Consider the following 18,586-nt stretch of genomic DNA (forward strand, 5'->3'; position numbering starts at 1 on the left):
TTAGTTCCCTTGTATTTGATTGGTTGAGCAGTGGTGAGTGAATTGGCTCATGAACCAATCATGGTTCGTGTCAAAGTTTGAAAATCGCAAAGCTTACAGAGTGAAAACTCTACCCATATCAAACTGTTTGTTTGTCCTGCAGTTTTCAAATATTTCTACTGAAATGACAAGTAAATATAGGCTTTTGTATCAAGACATTCCTCCTTCCGTTCTCAGAGTGCCTAGATGGGAAAAGTAATCCCCATGTTGCTTTTTCGTTTACTAAGTGGTGGCCATTATCCTCTTAGTCTTTCTGCCAGTCCGTAGACTACCCTTTTTCAAAGTGCACTATACCCCCATGGCCTATTGGCCTTATGGTTTTTACCAATTTGACCGCACCAGCACATCGTTTTTTCCAAAAGACTAACTTCGGTTTTAGACACAATATATAGCCAGCCTACAGGTCTATACACACCTTTCCACACATATGGCTAACATAGGAACTACAATGGGGCATCAGGAACACCGTTTTTTTGTTTTACAGTGCATTTCCACAACATAATAATTCGGATAGCCACGGTAGCGTCACCCTCGTGTTGGTGTTAGCAAGTAGGCTAGGTATCATCAGCCAATTCAGTAGGGTCTGGAAGCTATTGTGAGCTTCGATTGGTCAATAGCAAGCGATGTCGCAGAATATTTACATAAAGTTCAGCTTTCCCCAACTTCGTTCCAGCCATGTTCACGTTCCCTAGCCCATGCTGGCATAGCCCAATGGTTCCCCGCCCACTTCGCTTCCCTCAGATGAAAATGAATGGGGCTCCGTTGTTTCATCTCCCCCATCATGTCATGTGGAAATGTACTGTTAGGCCTACCTCCCAGATCACACCTGCTACTTTTGGGCAGAGCGTGAGCCTCATAAAGCCTCATACAATGGAATTCATGCAGGACAATGTAGCAAACTGGAGGTCCACATCGACATTAAAGAGAGAAGTAGTAAGAAGATGGCGAGGTGTCTCAGGTAAGAAATCATTCAACACCGAATTTGAAATGATGGATTTATCGGTCATTCATCGACGATTGTCGATACAACCACTAGGAGGCGCCAAGCGACCAATAATTTATAAAAACACACCAGAAATAGTTTTCTTCATAGTTCGGTGCTATCAGCTATTTGTTAAAATGGACGTTTCAACTACTTTGCAGAAATGAAACGAACAGATAATCATATCCGTCTAAAATATCAAGGTAGTCAAATAAATATTGCTATTAGGTTGTAAATCACAGATAGTACATTGTTTGCTACCTCATTCAGGGGATGAACCGTTTCAGTTTCAATGACCCAATATTTTGGAAAAAATATTTACTCAACCTTTTTGCTTTTCTATGAATTATCAACACATCTGACCACACATTATACAGACTGGCTGGTTTGGAATGGATATTATTATAGGCCTAATTCAGAAATGTTTTTTTCCCCCAACACTAATAGTATCTATACTGTGACGTACTGCTTTATTTACTGTAACTACAGTATGTGATTCGTGGATTTGTCAGTGCGACAGACAAGCCAACGTGTAGCAAAGGGCTGTTTTGGTCTTATCGCATACCTTAACATTCCTGTACGCTATCCGTGGTGCTGATCCCTGATCCTCTCTTTGCCCGTCCAGATTGAGTAAGAGGAAGTGAGAGACTGTGACTAGCGGGTGTGTGTGTGTGTGCGCGCATCTCTCACTTACTTTCTTCCCCTCTTTCTTCTTCCCTCTCTCCTCCTGTATACACACACACACACACACACACACACACACACACACACACACACACACACATAGCCATAGGATATGGTTAACCACCCAGGAATGTCACACGGAATAGCGTTGTGTTGAGGTATTGTTTGAGAGTGTGTGTATGTATGTGTGTGTTTGACAGTGTGTGTAAGAGTGAGTTCTCAGTAGTTGATTTATGAAGACCCTCCATGCCCTGTATGTGTGTGTGTGTGTGTGTGTGTGTGTGAGAGAGCAAGAAAGAGACAGAGAGTGAGTTGTCTGTAGTTGATTGAGGGTAGATATTGTTTGGGATTATGTGCTGGTGTGTGTGTGAGTGTGTTTGCCTCTCTAGTTGATTGACAGTATTGTTTGATTGACAGTATTGTTTGGTTAACAGTATTGTTTGGAAGTGTGTGCATGCATGCATGTGCATGTGATTGTAGTGTATGTGTGTGTGAGATTGCTGTGGTGGACACAGGCTATGCCTGAACTGTTGTTTACGTCTCTGCTCTAGAGTCCCAGGTGTGTGTCTGTGTGTGAGAGTGTGTGTGGTAATCAGCTCTCAGTCGGCACCAGCGCTGTCAGGTCGTTTCCCTGGAGAGGAGAGAGCAAAGATTTGGATACTATGACGACCAGTTTCATGTCAGACTCTGTCACGGCTCTCCCTCCGTCTCTCTCTCTCTCTCTCTCTCTCTCTCTCTCTCTCTCTCTCGCTCTCCTTCCCTCCCTCCCTCCATCTCTCTCTCAATTCAATTCAATTTAAATTTGATTTAAGCGCTTTATTGGCATGGGAAACGTATGTTAACATTGCCAAAGCAAGTGAAGTAGATAGTAAACAAAAGTGAAATAAACAATAAATATTAACAGTAAACATTACACTCAGAAGTTCCAAAAGAATAAAGACATTTAAAATGTCATATTATGTATATATACCGTGTTGTAACAATGTGCAAATAGTTAAAGTACAAATGGGAAAATAAATAAACATAAATACGGGTTGTATTTACATTTACATTTACGTCATTTAGCAGACGTTCTTATCCAGAGCGACTTACAGTTAGTGAGTGCATACATTTTTTTCATACTGGCCCCCGTGGGAATCGAACCCACAACCCTGGCGTTGCAAGCGCCATGCTCTTCCACAATGGTGTTTGTTCTTTACTGGTTGCCCTTTTCTTGTGGCAACAGGTCACAAATCTTGCTGCTGTGATGGCACACTGTGGTTTTTCACCCAGTAGATAAGGGAGTTTATCAAAATTGGGTTTGTTTTCAAATTCTTTGTGGATCTCTGTAATCTGAGGGAAATATGTGTCTCTAATATGGTCATACATTTGGCAGGAGGTTAGGAAGTGCAGCTCAGTTTCCACCTCATTTTGTGGGCAGTGTGCACATAGCCTGTCTTCTTTCTCAATAGCAAGGCTATGCTCACTGAGTCTGTACATAGTTAAAGCTTTCCTTAAGTTTGGGTCAGTCACAGTGGTCAGGTATTCTGCCACTGTGTACTCTCTGTTTAGGGCCAAATAGCATTCTAGTTTGCTCTGTTTTTTTGTTAATTCTTTTCAATGTGTCAAGTAATTCTCTTTTTGTTTTCTCATTATTTGGTTCGGTGTAATTGTGTTGCTTTTGTGGGGTCTGTTTGTGTTTGTGAACAGAGCCACAAGACCAGCTTACTTAGGGGACTCTTCTCCAAGTTCATCTCTCTGTAGGTGATGGCTTTGTTATGGAAGGTTTGGGAATCACTTCCTTTTAAGTGGTTATAGAATTTAACGGATCTTTTCTGGATTTTGATAATTAGTCGGTATCGGCCTAATTCTGCTCTGCATGCATTATTCAGTGTTTTTCGTTGTACACAGAGGATATTTTAGCAGAATTCTGCATGCAGTCTCAATTTGGTGTTTGTCCCATTTTGTGAATTATTGGTTGGTGAGTGGACCCCAGACCTCACAACCATAAAGGGCAATGGGTTCTATAACTGATTCAAATATATTTAGCCAGATCCTAATTGGTATGTCGAATTTTATGTTCCTTTTGATGGCATAGAAGGCCCTTCTTGCCTTGTCTCTCAGATCGTTCACAGCTTTGTGGAAGTTACCTGTGGAGCTGATGTTTAGGCTGAGGTATGTATAGTTTTTTGTGTGCTCTAGGGCAACGGTGTCTAGATGGAATTTGTATTTGTGGTCCTGGCAACTGGACCTTTTTTGGAACACCATTATTTTTGTCTTACTGAGATTTACTGTCAGGGCCCGGGTCTGACAGAATCTGTGCAGAAGATCTAGGTGCTGTTGTAGGCCCTCCTTGGTTGGGGACAGAAGCACCAGATCATCAGCAAACAGTAGACATTTGACTCCAGATTCTAGTAGGATGAGGCCGGGTGCTGCAGACTGTTCTAGTGCCCTCACCAATTCGTTGATATATACGTTGAAGAGGGTGGGGCTTAAACTGCATCCCTGTCTCACCCCACGGCCCTGTGGAAAGAAATGTGTGTGTTTTTTGCCAATTTTAAACGCACACATGTTGTTTGTGTACATAGATTATATAATGTTATATGTTTTTCCCCCAACCCCACTTTCATTTTACATTTACATTTTAGTAATTTAGCAGACACTCTTATCCAGAGCGACTTACAGTTAGTGAGTGCATACATTTTCATACTGGCCCCCCGTGGGAAACGAACCCACAACCCTGGCGTTGCAAGCGCCATGCTCTACCAACTGAGCTACATCAATTAGTATAGCAGATCCTCATGCCAAATTGAGTCAAAAGCTTTTTTGAAATCAACAAAGCATGAGAAGACTTTGCCTTTGTTTTGGTTTGTTTGTTTGTCAATTAGGGTGTGCAGGGTGAATACGTGGTCTGTCGTACGGTAATTTGGTAAAAAGACAATTTGACATTTGCTCAGTACATTGTTTTCACTGAGGAAATGAACGAGTCTGCTGTTAATGATAATGCAGAGGATTTTCCCAAGGTTGCTGTTGATGCATATCCCACGGTAGTTATTGGGGTAAAATTTGTCTCCACTTTTGTGGATTGGGGTGATCAGTCCTTGGTTCCAAATATTTCTCTCTGCTCTTCCTCTTCTTATCTTTAACTGGAAATTAGTGTGCGTGTGTTTTTGTATATGTTTGTGCCCATGTTTGTGTGTGTGTTGTGTATGTTGTGTGTGTGTGTGGGTGTGTGACTGCATTTGTGTGCATGTGTGCCTGCGTATGTTTTTATGCGTCTGTGTCTTGTGAATGTGTCTGATGGTTCTGCATCCATGTAGATATTTTTAGCATGGCTGGAGACCTGCCCTCCCCTCAGCTTCACTGATCCCTCTCTCTCTCCTTTCTCTCTCATTCACTTGGTTTCTCTACTTCAATTATCTTCCTTGCACTATGCACTTCAATGGTGAAACAAACATTAGAGAGGAGAAGCAATAGTGAGAGAGAGAGAATGCAAGACACTTGACCATCCACCTCAAGTTAGAGGGAGAGAGCTATAAATTACCTGAAGATAGATGCTATCCACAGATAGCATCTATCTTCAGGTAATTTATAGCTCTCTCCCTCTAACTTGAGGTGGATGGTCAAGTGTCTTGCATTCTCACAGAGTGCAAGACTGCGATGCAGTGCCTTAGACCACTGCACCACTCGGCGCCCAAAATAGAGACAAACCACCCCTTCAATGGACTGATGAGGCTGATGTCTCAGATTGCATTGCAGTTCACACAATCATAGTGAGTGTTGGGGGTGGGAGTTGTGTGTGTGTGTGTGGTGAGGGGGTTTAAGCATGCACATGCAAAGCACGCACACAGCTCACACACACCTGTCTAATCTATTTTGTTAGGACTTTGATTAACACCCTCTAATTACCCTCATCAGAGTAGTCTCTGAGGAATACACACACACACACACACACATACACACTTGTTATGTTCTTCTATCCTCGTGGGGGACCTAACATTTAATTTCCATAAAAAATCATATTTCCCCTAACCCTAACCCTAACTGTAACCCTAACCCTAAACCTAACCTCTAAGCTTAAAATAGCCTTTGTCCTCATGGGGACGTGGGAAATGTCCCCACGAGGGAGAATTTTCCTTGTTTTGCTATCCTTGTGGGGACTTTTGGGGATTTTAGGTGAGTAAAAAACAGAGAATAAGGCGTGTGTGTCTGTGTCTGTGTGTGTGTGTGTGTCCTGCCTGGTGTGTATACAGGGAGATTGGTGAGCGCTATTACTTTCAAGTAGGCTGGCGGCTTGCTAGGGGTGGACGGGGATGGTGGATGGGCGTAAAAGCCACGCTCCGATGCCTGTTCAATCCCAGTGCTAGGCAATCATTTTTAGTTTTTCTGTTTTAAGCCTTTCCTAAACTTTAACCCTTAACTTAACCACTCAGAATTCATTCACAAACTTAACCCTATTTTAACCCTATCCCAAACCTTAACATTTAATGAGAAGTGAAACCCCTAGTGTTTTTCGTTAGGTGAGTGTCTTAACTTAATCGTCAAAAAACAACGTTTACCTTGACTTCACCCATAGACATTTGGAAAAACATCAAATTTATACATATATAATTCATCTCATCATGTGAGTGTTTGCGCATACCGTTTTATGATTCCCCGTAGTGTTGTTATTTTGGCATGTTCACATATGTCATCATTCAGTGTGTGTGTGTGTACACTATACAGTATACAATATGCTGTATGTGTGCGTGAGAGAGGAGGAATCTGTGATTCAGCCAGCCTTACATAAAGCTGATCTCTAAATATAGCAGCAGGAAGCATGCATGACTCCAGATTTCTGCACCAAAGCTATCGGCTACATTGATATGTGCGTGGGCCCCACACAGCTGACTGCTCTCCAGGCTCACTGGATTAACACACTGCACCATCCCCTTACCTTACCTCAGCTGGAGACACTAGCAATTGCTTAGCTTAAACCAGTGTCATCAGCATACCATTCCTTACCTAGAGTCTAAAGTTAGCTTAGCGTCATCCTCTCACCTTACATCATGTAGAGCAAGGGTGTCAAACTCATTCCATGGTGGACCTAGTGTCTGCTGGTTTTTGTTTTCTCCTTGCACTTAAGACCTAGACGACCAGGTGAGGGGAGTTCCTTACTAATCAGTGACATTCATCAATCAAGTACAAGGGAGGAGCGAAAACCCGCAGACACTCGGTCCTCCGTGGAATGTCTCCACATTGACACGTGATGTGGAGACACTAGCGTTCATTAGCTTAGCTTAGCTTATTCATCATCCCAATGCTTTCCCTTAGCTAGAAATTAGCTTTAGTTTAGCGTCATCCTTATCCGAGACGGGTACTAGAATTTGTGTTAGCTTAGCATTTTCCTACTGATACGCTATCTGTGTTTTGATCAATGATTCAGTTGCTCTTGAGCTGATTGCAGAGAGGGAGGAGAGAGACTGAGTCTATGTGTTAGATCAGTGTGTTTCTGAGAGAACAGACTGAATGCCACAGTGAAATGACACAGTATAGTTATTACCAGACAGTAATACCAGTGTCTCACAAACAGAAATTACTTGGTGATGTAGCCTTTTCCCAAAAAGGTTAAACGTCCATTCTCTTCCTAGAGGCTTACAGTGAGTCACAGACACAGGTTGCACTTTCAAATGGGAGAATGGACAGTTGTTCTAACATTTCAGATAAATTGTATTTTTTAATGCAGAACTTGGTTGGGTTAGGGCTATTTTACCAATGGAGTTTCTTGATGGAATAAATCCTCTTAAAATGTCTGTACACTCTTTTGAATTGGTGTATCTGTATCTTGTTGTATTGTTGAAGTATGTCATGGTTTAGATGAGAAGCTGCTCTTATAGCATCCTTCCAAACTGTCTACTGTGAGATTTATGGTACTAGAAGTGTGCAGAGAGAATGTAGTGTCGCCAAAGCCACGGTAAGTGTAGCTAATGTAAAAACGAAACATTTGAATATCTGTCGACTTACTAGACTTGCACTGGTAACAAGTCTAGTGAATCTGAACGGGCCCTATTAGTGGGGCTTAAACCACAAGATGGGGGCTGACGGGTCTCTGGGTGATGGAACTGCTGTCAAATTGGCTTTAATTGGCAATCACTGGTGAGTGTGTTTGTATGTATGTGTGTGTGCAGGGACAGACTGGGACAAGTCCCTGGCATTTTATCCACACCAGCCCACATCACTGCACGCGCCGGCAAATTTATGCCCTGCTAGAGCTGCGCCAGTCAACTGCATGTGCTGTTATTGTGAAGTGGAAACGTCTAGGAGAAACAACGGCTCAGCCACAAAGTGGTAGGCCACACAAGCTCACATAATGCGACTGCAGAGTGCTGAAGCGCGTAGCATGTAAAAATGTATGTTCTCGGTTGCAACACTCACTACCGAGTTCCAAACTGCCTCTGGAAGCAACGTCAGCACAGTAACTGTTCGTCGGGAGCTTCATGAAATGGGTTTCCATGGCCGAGCAGCTGCACACAAGCCTAAGATCACCATGCGCAATGCCAAGCGTCGGCTGGAGGGTGTGAAGCTCGCCGCCATTGGACACTGGAGCAGTGGAAACGTGTTCTCTGGAGTGATGAATCACCCTTCACCATCTGGCAGTCCAACGGACTAATCTGGGTTTGGTGGATACCAGGAGAACGCTACCTGCCCGAATGCATAGTGCCAACTGTAAAGTTTAGTGGAGGAGGATTAATGGTCTGGGGCTGTTTTTCATGGTTCAGGCTAGGCCCCTTAGTTCCAGTGAAGGGAAATCTTAACGCTACAGCATACAATGAAAGTCTAGATGATTCTGTGCTTCCAACTTTATGGCAACAGTTTGGGGAAGGCCCTTTCCTGTTTCAGCATGACAATGCCCCAGTGCAAAAAGTGAGGTCCATACTGAAATGGTTTGTTGAGTTCGGCGTGGAAGAACTTGACTGGCCTGCACAGAGCCCTGACCTCAACCCCATCGAACACCTTTGGAATGAATTGGAACGCCGACTGCGAGCCAGGCCTAATCGTCCAACATCAGTCCCCGCAGCAATGTTCCAACATCTAGTGGAAAGCCTTCCCAGAAGAGTGGAGGCCGTTATAGCAGCAAAGGTGGGACCAACTCCATATGAATGCCCATGATTTTGGAATGTGATGTCCCACGAGCATGTGTCCACATACTTTTGCCCATGTAGTGTATTTTGATGTGCAACCTAATCCAGTGATTGTCATGAATTTTGGGCTGACAATTAGTCTAATTGTCAAAATAGGCTCCAGAATGTATTGATTTAAATAGTTACATCTAAATATAATACCCACTGCACAGGAGGCTACTGAGGGTAGGACGGCTCATAATAATGGCTGGAATGGAGTGAATCGAATGGCATCAAACACATGGAAACCATTTGTTTGATGTATTTGATACCATTCCACTATCCCGCTCCAGCCATTACCACAAGCCTGTCCTCCCCAATTAAGGTGCCACCAACCTCCTGTGAACCACTGCTAGTAGCCATGTATTCATCCAATAGTAAATGTAATGTCCTAAAAAAACTTTGCAGTTGTAGGCCCTCGCAATGGTCAGTGCGCATTTGGCGCGCACGCCACTCCATATCTCAAAGCCATATCAAATACTGTATCTTGATTGTAAAATAGTTGCTATTGAGGTGAATATTGAGAGTTGAGAAATAAAAATGATACCTACCGAAAGCTGAGACCCCCCTCTCTTCAACAGGGACAAGGGGACAAAGCTTCAAAAGCTGTGTTTGTCCTGCAATTGCATTTTGAGATATTATACAATCAGAAAAAAAATATATTGAGCGCATGGGGGGAGAGTGGATCGATCATCACAGCAGCAGGCCCCATCAAAACAGGAATCATGAGGATAATGCATTTTACTGTTTGACCAAATCATGCTTTTAGTTAGGGTTGGGAATTGCCAGAGACCTCACGATACAATATTATCACAATACTTAGGTGCCAATGCGATATGTATTGTGATTCTCACGGTTCTATATGTATTGTGATTCGATACTGAGATTTTATTGCGATGTGATGTTCCAAACATATTGCTCACTATGAAAGAAAATACAAGAGTTTTGGTGCCGGAACATCCGTTACACACTGATCAGCCAAAGGCTCATTACAGATGAGTATAACAGAGAAATTATGCAAAAATCTTATGCACAAATCTTATCGGGTCCATGGGCCGCCGTACATGGTGTGTGTCAATTTCGACCATCCCACCCAACTAAAAAATTATCCAGCCCACCTGGCATCTGCCAGAATAGCCAGATGGCCAATCCGCCCCTGCGTGTGTCTTTGTGTTCATATATGTCTGTCCGTGTGTGTGTGTGTGTGTGTGTTTGTTTGTGTGCGTGTGCATGTGCATGTCAATATGTGTTGGTGTGTGTGTGTTAGGGCTGGGCTGGGCAATATAACCAAAATATCATATCACTGTATTTTTTTCATTTTTGCCGATATGACGGTATTGAAAATCTGCAACATCGTAAACTATCCTATTTTAAAAAATATACTATTTGGGGTTTTCTAGGTACTCCATCAGGGTGGCTTCACCCCAAGTAATGGCTTTACTCGTGTTGGCATCCGTGTATGAGTAGCCAGCCTCACCAGCCCTCCCAACGCTGTTGACTTGTTGTGCTAGAAAGTTAACTAGCAGTTCTCAGCTGTTAACAGTTTTCTAATTGGTGATAAAAATAGATGATTGCCATCGTTTTTTCGAGTCATTACTGAATTATTAAATGTAACAAATCAAACATTAAAATACCGTTATAGAATCCAAACCGGTTTGTGAATGAATACCGGTATATAGGTTTTTCCAGTTTGCCGCCCAGCCTTAGTGTGTGTTTATTAGCCCACACATACAGTCAGACCAGAGATACCCATGGGAAATCTGCTCTGAAGTGTCCCTACAGAGGAATAACCCTGGCAGCTTGGAGAGAACATCCCTGTTGACATGTCGTTTGTGTGTACGTGTGTGTGCGTGCGTGTGTGTGTCAAATTTGGACTCTTGGCTGTTTGCGAAAGGGTAGCGAGCAAGAAAGAGATACAGAGAGAGAGAGGGGGATGAGAGAGAAAGAAAAAAGAAAGTGTGTGGAGAGAGAAAGTCACCTCTACCCTCCTCAGGTCCTTACCATGCTCCTCACACACTCTGTGTGAAAGTCACCCTGCCCAGTGTCAAATGGCTGATCAAACAGGAAAGGAGGGGAGGAGAGTCTTCACAGCCTCCATGGAGACAGTGTGCTTTCCAGTGTGTGTTTTACAGTACCAGCCTAGTTACACACATAGAGGTCGGATGGAATTGCCCCTGTAAGCACTAATCAGTTTTGCCTGTTAATTCTTAATGGATAACAAAACTATAGGATTAGTTCAAGTAAGGATAGCATTGGGCAAACTGCCCAAACTGCTCTGTGGGTTTAAATTACTACGAGGCACAGATCAATCAGTTCTACCTTTTTACCTCCTTTTGGATAACACTACAGTCGTGGTCAAAAGTTTTGAGAATGACACAAATACTAATTTTCACAAAGTCTGCTGCCTCAGTTTTGATGATGGCAATTTGCATATACTCCAGAATGTTATGAAGAGTGATCAGATGAATTGCAATTAATTGCAAAGTCCCTCTTTGCCATGAAAATGAACTTAATCCCCCAAAAATCATTTCCACTGCATTTCAGCCCTGCCACAAAAGGACCAGCTGCCATCATGTCAGTGATTCTCTCGTTAACACAGGTGAGAGTGTTGACGAGGACAAGGCTGGAGATCACTCTGTCATGCTGATTGAGTTAGAATAACAGACTGGAAGCTTTAAAAGGAGGGTGGTGCTTGAAATCATTGTTCTTCCTCTGTTAACCATGGTTACCTGCAAGGAAACACGTGAAGTCATCATTGCTTTGCACAAAAAGGGCTTCACAGGCAAGGATATTGCTGCTAGTAAGATTGCACCTAAATCAACAATTTATCGGATCATCAGGAACTTCAAGGAGAGAGGTTAAATTGTTGTGAAGAAGGCGTCAGGGCGCCCAAGAAAGTCCAGCAAGCGCCAGGACCGTCTCCTAAAGTTGATTCAGCTGCAGGATCGGGGCACCACCAGTGCAGAGCTTGCTCAGGAATGCCAGCAGGCAGGTGTGAGTGCATCTGCACGCACAGTGAGGCGAAGAATTTTGGAGGATGGCCTGGTGTCAAGAAGGGCAGCAAAGAAGCCACTTCTCTCCAGGAAAAACATCAGGGACAGACTGATATTCTGCAAAAGGTACAGGGATTGGACTGCTGAGGACTGGGGTAAAGTCATTTTCTCTGATGAATCCCCTTTCCGATTGTTTGGGGCATCCGGAAAACACCTTGTCCAGAGAAGACAAGGTGAGCGCTACCATCAGTCCTGTGTCATGCCAACAGTAAAGCATCCTGAGACCATTCATGTGTAGGGAGTGGGCACACTCACAATTTTGCCTAAGAACACAGCCATGAATAAAGAATGGTACCAACACATCCTCCGAGAGCAACTTCTCCCAACCATCCAAGAACAGTTTGGTGACGACCAATGCCTTTTCCAGCATGATGGAGCACCTTGCCATAAGGCAAAAGTGATAACTAAGTGGCTTGGGGAACAAAACATCGACATTTTGGGTCCATGGCCAGGAAACTCCCCAGACCTTAATCCCATTGAGAACTTGTGGTCGATCCTCAAGAGGAGGGTGGACAAACAAAACCCCACAAATTCTGACAAACTCCAAGCATTGATTATGCAAGAATGGGCTGCCATCAGTCAGGATGTGGCCCAGAAGTTAATTGACAGCATGCCAGGGCGGATTGCAGAGGTCTTGAAAAAGAAGGGTCAACACTGCAAATATTGACTCATTGCATAAACTTAATGTAATTGTCAATAAAAGCCGTTGACACTTATTGAATGCTTGTAATTATACTTCAGTATACCATAGTAACATCTGACAAAAATATATCATAACACTGAAGCAGCCAACTTTGTGAAGACCAATACTTGTGTCATTCTCAAATATTTTGACCACGACTGTACACTAGGATTAGATCAAGTGAGCTATGACAGGGAAGGGAAGGGCAAGCTGCCCAGTCAGAGACTCTTGATTACCACTACATTTACATTTACATTTTAGTCATTTAGCAGACGCTCTTATCCAGAGCGACTTACAGTTAGCACATACATTATTTTATCGAACCCACAACCCTGGCGTTGCAAACGCCATGCTCTACCAACTGAGCTACTAATCACAGCTCTCCAAGCTGTTTCACTTTTTAACCTCCTACATTGAAAATGGCTATATAGGATTGGGTGAAGAGAGGGACGTGATAGGGAAAGCTGCCCAGATCCTGTTCCACAAACCTCTAGTAGATCAGTAGGACAGGGGTAAACCCCGGGGCAGTGCCAGGGGTGTGTTAGACTGTGGCTCTGATCCAGGGGATCAACCCTGCTTCACTGCTTTTTTATTTAATTCAAAATAAATCCAAGTTGTCTTCTTAGTAACAAACATCACTGTTTTAGGGAGCCCTGATTTGTAACAAAACTGTGTTATTATAAACTGACAACAGGACACTGCATGCATCAACAACAAAAACATCTATGACATGTGAAATTGATTTGAGGACTTGCTTTGTCCTGATAAAACACATTTTGAATGTGATACAAAGGACTCCATTGTAACAGAGCACTTAGGGTAACTGAACAGGGCCAGAACTTCAAATATATTCTGGTCCATATTCAGCTCTGCTTTATCTCTTCCACAATATCAACCTGAATGTCTCCTATTGAGAAGCTACAGTACTTCAGTTCATTAGCAACGTTCTATTAAAATGGACCAATGTAAGGCTAACACTGTAGCCATATGCTAGCATAACATCATTGAGCCTTCACTGACCCTCCGGGTGCATCTCAACAGTCTAACAAGGCTTCCTGGCCGTCATCTCCTTTTCTCCTCATCTTCATTCACACTGATTTGAAAAATAGACCATGAAAGAAAGTCCACAGCCATATTCCCTTTACCTATCCTACTGTTTCAGATCAGTGCAGATAAGGGAGAGGTGAGGGTAGGAAGCCACTTCAGATTAAGATGCAGCACCTGACTCAGTATAGTAAACTCCCTGGAGATAAAGTCACTACAGGTCATTACTCTTCGGCAGCAGTTTTCTTTACCCAATGTGATTCAATGACAGCACGGGAATCAGCATTACCAGTCTGCTTGTTGTTAAGGCTGCTTATAATAAGGCATTCTGATCGAGGCCATGATGGAGATACTTCAAAGTTTTTTTTATATACGGAACAAAAATATGAACGCAACATGTAAAGTGTTGGTCCCATGTTTCATGAGCTGAAATAAAAGATCACAGAAATGTTCCATACTCACAAAAAGCTTATTTCTCTCATATTTTGTGCACAAATGTGCTTACATCCCTGTTAGTTAGCATTTCTCCTTTGCCAAGATAATCCATCCGCCTGACAGATGTTGGCATATCAAGAAGCTGATTAAATAGAATGATCATTACACAGGTGCACCTTGTGCTGGGGGCAATAAAAGGCCACTCTAAAATGTGCAGTTTTGTCACACAACACGATGCCACAGATGTCTCAAGTTTTGAGGGAGCTTACAATTGGCATTCTGACTACAGGAATATCCACCAAAGCTGTTGCCAGAGAATGAAATTTTAATTTCTCTACCATAAGCCTCATCCAACATCGTTTTAGAGAATTTGGCAGTACGTCCAAACGGCCTCACAACCGCAGACCACGTATAACCAAGCCAGCCCAGGACCTCCACATCTGGCTTCTTCACCTGCGGGATCATCTGAGACCAGCCACCCAGACAGCTGATGAAACTGAAACTCATTCTGATTGGCTGGGCCTGGCTCCCAACTGGGTGGGCCTATGTCCTCCCAGGCCCACCAATGGCTGCACCCCTGCCCCAGTCATGTGAAATCCATAGATTAGGGCCTAATGAATTTATTTAAATTGACTGATTTCCTTATATGAACTGTAACTCAGTAAAATTGTTGAAATTGTTGCATGTTGTGTTTTATATTTTCGTTCTGTATATTTCAGTCAGAGGTCAACTCAAGTACCAGTGCCTTTATCTTTGAAAATGTTCCTGTGGCTTTCTGTGCAACCTCGGTTTGTGCTAGTTGATACACTAATGTCCTCCTGCTGAGTGATGGTATCCTGCTCCATGGTGTGATCACACGCTCCCATGTTCCTGTGAAATATGCTGCGAGCGTGTCTCTAACTCTGCGGTCACTGACACACACTACACTCTTAGAAAACAGGGTTCCAAAAGGGTTATTCGGCTGTCCCCATAGGAGAACCCTTTTTGGTTCCAGGTAGAATCATTTTTGGTTCCAGGTAGAACTCGTTTGGGTTCCATATAGAACCCTCTGGGGAAAGGGTTTTACATGGAACCCAATAGGGTTCTACCTGGAACCGAAAAGGGTTCTTCAAAGGGTTCTCATATGGGGACTGCTGAAGAACCCTTTTAGGTTCAAGATAGCAGCTTTTTTACTAAGAGTGCAGGGATCTCTCCTCTCCTTTTTTATCTCTTCCCCTTTTCAACGGATAACCCTATATATATTCCTTATTTTTCCTCTCCTCCTCGACTACTGTGACTGCCACACCAGGGGTATCTCCTCTCCTTATTTCTCCTCCTCGACTACTGTGACTGCCAAACTAGGGGTAGTCTCCTTTCCTTATTTCTCCTCCTCGACTACTGTGACTGCCACACCATTTACATTTACATTTAGCAGACGCTCTTATCCAGAGCGACTTACAAATTGGTGCATTCACCTTATAGCCAGTGGGATAACCACTTTACAATATGTTTTTTTTTCTTTTTCTTTGGGGTGGGGTAAGGTGGGGTAGAAGGATTACTTTATCCTATCCCAGGTATTCCTTAAAGAGGTGGGGTTTCAAGTGTCTCCGGAAGGTGGTGAGTGACTCCGCTGTCCTGGCGTCGTGAGGGAGCTTGTTCCACCATTGAGGTGCCAGAGCAGCGAACAGTTTTGACTGGGCTGAGCGGGAACTGTGCTTCCGCAGAGGTAGGGGGGCTAGCAGGCCAGAGGTGGATGAACGCAATGCCCTCGTTTGGGTGTAGGGACTGATCAGAGCCTGAAGGTACGGAGGTGCCGTTCCCCACACAGCTCCGTAGGCAAGCACCATGGTCTTGTAGCAGATGCGAGCTTCAACTGGAAGCCAGTGGAGTGTGCGGAGGAGCGGGGTGACGTGAGAGATCTTGGGAAGGTTGAACACCAGACGGGCTGCGGCATTCTGGATGAGTTGTAGGGGTTTAATGGCACAGGCAGGGAGCCCAGCGAGTTGCAGTAATCCAGACGGGAGATGACAAGTGCCTGGATTAGGACCTGTGCCGCTTCCTGTGTAAGGCAGGGTCATATTCTCCGAATGTTGTAGAGCATGAACCTACAGGATCGGTTCACCGCCTTGATGTTAGCGGAGAACGACAGGGTGTATCTCCTCTCCTTATTTCTCCTCCTCGACTACTGTGACTGCCACACCAGGGGTATCTCCTTTCCTTATTTCTCATCTCCTCCTCGACTACTGTGACTGCCACACCAGGGGTTTCTCCTCTCCTTATTTCTCATCTCCTCCTCGACTACTGTGACTGCCACACCAGGGGTATCTCCTCTCCTTATTTCTCTTCCTCGACTACTGTGACTGCCACACCAGGGGTATCTCCTCTCCTTATTTCTCCTCCTTGACTACTGTGACTGCCACACCAGGGGTATCTCCTCTCCTTATTTTTCCTCCTCGACTACTGTGACTGCCACACCAGGGGTATCTCTTCTCCTTATTTCTCCTCCTCGACTACTGTGACTGCCACACCAGGGGTATCTCCTCTCCTTATTTCTCATCTCCTCCTCGACTACTGTGACTGCCACACCAGGGGTATCTCCTCTCCTTATTTCTCTTCCTCGACTACTGTGACTGCCACACCAGGGGTACTCCTCTCCTTATTTCTCCTCCTCGACTACTGTGACTGCCACACCAGGGGTTTCTCCTCTCCTTATTTCTCATCTCCTCCTCGACTACTGTGACTGCCACACCAGGGGTATCTCCTCTCCTTATTTCTCTTCCTCGACTACTGTGACTGCCACACCAGGGGTATCTCCTCTCCTTATTTCTCCTCCTCGACTACTGTGACTGCCACACCAGGGGTATCTCCTCTCCTTATTTCTCCTCCTCGACTACTGTGACTGCCACACCAGGGGTATCTCCTCTCCTTATTTCTCCTCCTCGACTACTGTGACTGCCACACCAGGGGTATCTCCTCTCCTTATTTCTCCTCCTCGACTACTGTGACTGCCACACCAGGGGTATCTCCTCTCCTTATTTCTCCTCCTCGACTACTGTGACTGCCACACCAGGGGTTTCTCCTCTCCTTATTTCTCTTCCTCGACTACTGTGACTGCCACACCAGGGGTATCTCCTCTCCTTATTTCTCCTCCTCGACTACTGTGACTGCCACACCAGGGGTTTCTCCTCTCCTTATTTCTCATCTCCTCCTCGACTACTGTGACTGCCACACCAGGGGTATCTCCTCTCCTTATTTCTCTTCCTCGACTACTGTGACTGCCACACCAGGGGTATCTCCTCTCCTTATTTCTCTTCCTCGACTACTGTGACTGCCACACCAGGGGTATCTCCTCTCCTTATTTCTCCTCCTCGACTACTGTGACTGCCACACCAGGGGTATCTCCTCTCCTTATTTCTCCTTTCCTCCTTTCCTTCTCTCTCTTTGCCCTCTTTTCACCAACTGTCACTTCCACTCTATCTTGTCCTCCCTTTCTTCTCAACTCATCAGCTGTCTCTTTCACCCTCTATCCAACGTCCCTCTTTTTCTTTTCTCTTCTCTTCTTCACCTTTCCTCCTTCTCCTTTCTTCTTCCCCTCTTCCCCTCCTCAGGCAGTGTGAGTCAGGCATGACCCTGGTCTGGTGTTTGGCAGCTGGAGGACACTGGGTGCTCTCTCTATAGCTCGCTCTTAAACACAGGTTGTGAGGAACAACAACATTAACAGACATTTGTGTTTGTGTGCGTATGTTTGTGTACATGTCTGGCTTTTTATATGCTGCTCTGTGTGTCTGTGTGTCAACCTGTCTGTCTGTGTCAACCTGTCTGTCTGTGTCAACCTGTCTGTCTGTGTCAACCTGTCTGTCTGTGTCAACCTGTCTGTGTGTGTCAACCTGTCTGTCTGTATCAACCTGTCTGTCTGTATCAACCTGTATATGTGTGTCAACCTGTCTGTCTGTGTCAACCTGTCTGTCTGTGTCAACCTGTCTGTCTGTGTCAACCTGTCTGTGTGTGTCAACCTGTCTGTGTGTGTCAACCTGTCTGTCTGTATCAACCTGTCTGTCTGTGTCAACCTGTCTGTCTGTGTCAACCTGTCTGTCTGTGTCCAATTGATCTTATGATCTGTTTATGTGTACCACATCTGCTTGCATATACAGTGCGGGAAAAAAGTATTTAGTCAGCCACCAATTGTGCAAGTTCTCCCACTTAAAAAGATGAGAGAGGCCTGTAATTTTCATCATAGGTACACGTCAACTATGACAGACAAATTGAGAAAAAAAATTCCAGAAAATCACATTGTAGGATTTTTAATGGATTTATTTGCAAATTATGGTGGAAAATAAGTATTTGGTCACCTACAAACAAGCAAGATGTCTGGCTCTCACAGACCTGTAACTTCTTCTTTAAGAGGCTCCTCTGTCCTCCACTCGTTACCTGTATTAATGGCACCTGTTTGAACTTGTTATCAGTATAAAAGACACCTGTCCACAACCTCAAACAGTCACACTCCAAACTCCACTATGGCCAAGACCAAAGAGCTGTCAAAGGACACCAT

Source organism: Coregonus lavaretus (assembly GCF_964263955.1).
Source record: "Coregonus lavaretus genome assembly, contig: HAP1_SCAFFOLD_2210, whole genome shotgun sequence".
NCBI classification, from domain to species: domain Eukaryota; kingdom Metazoa; phylum Chordata; class Actinopteri; order Salmoniformes; family Salmonidae; genus Coregonus; species Coregonus lavaretus.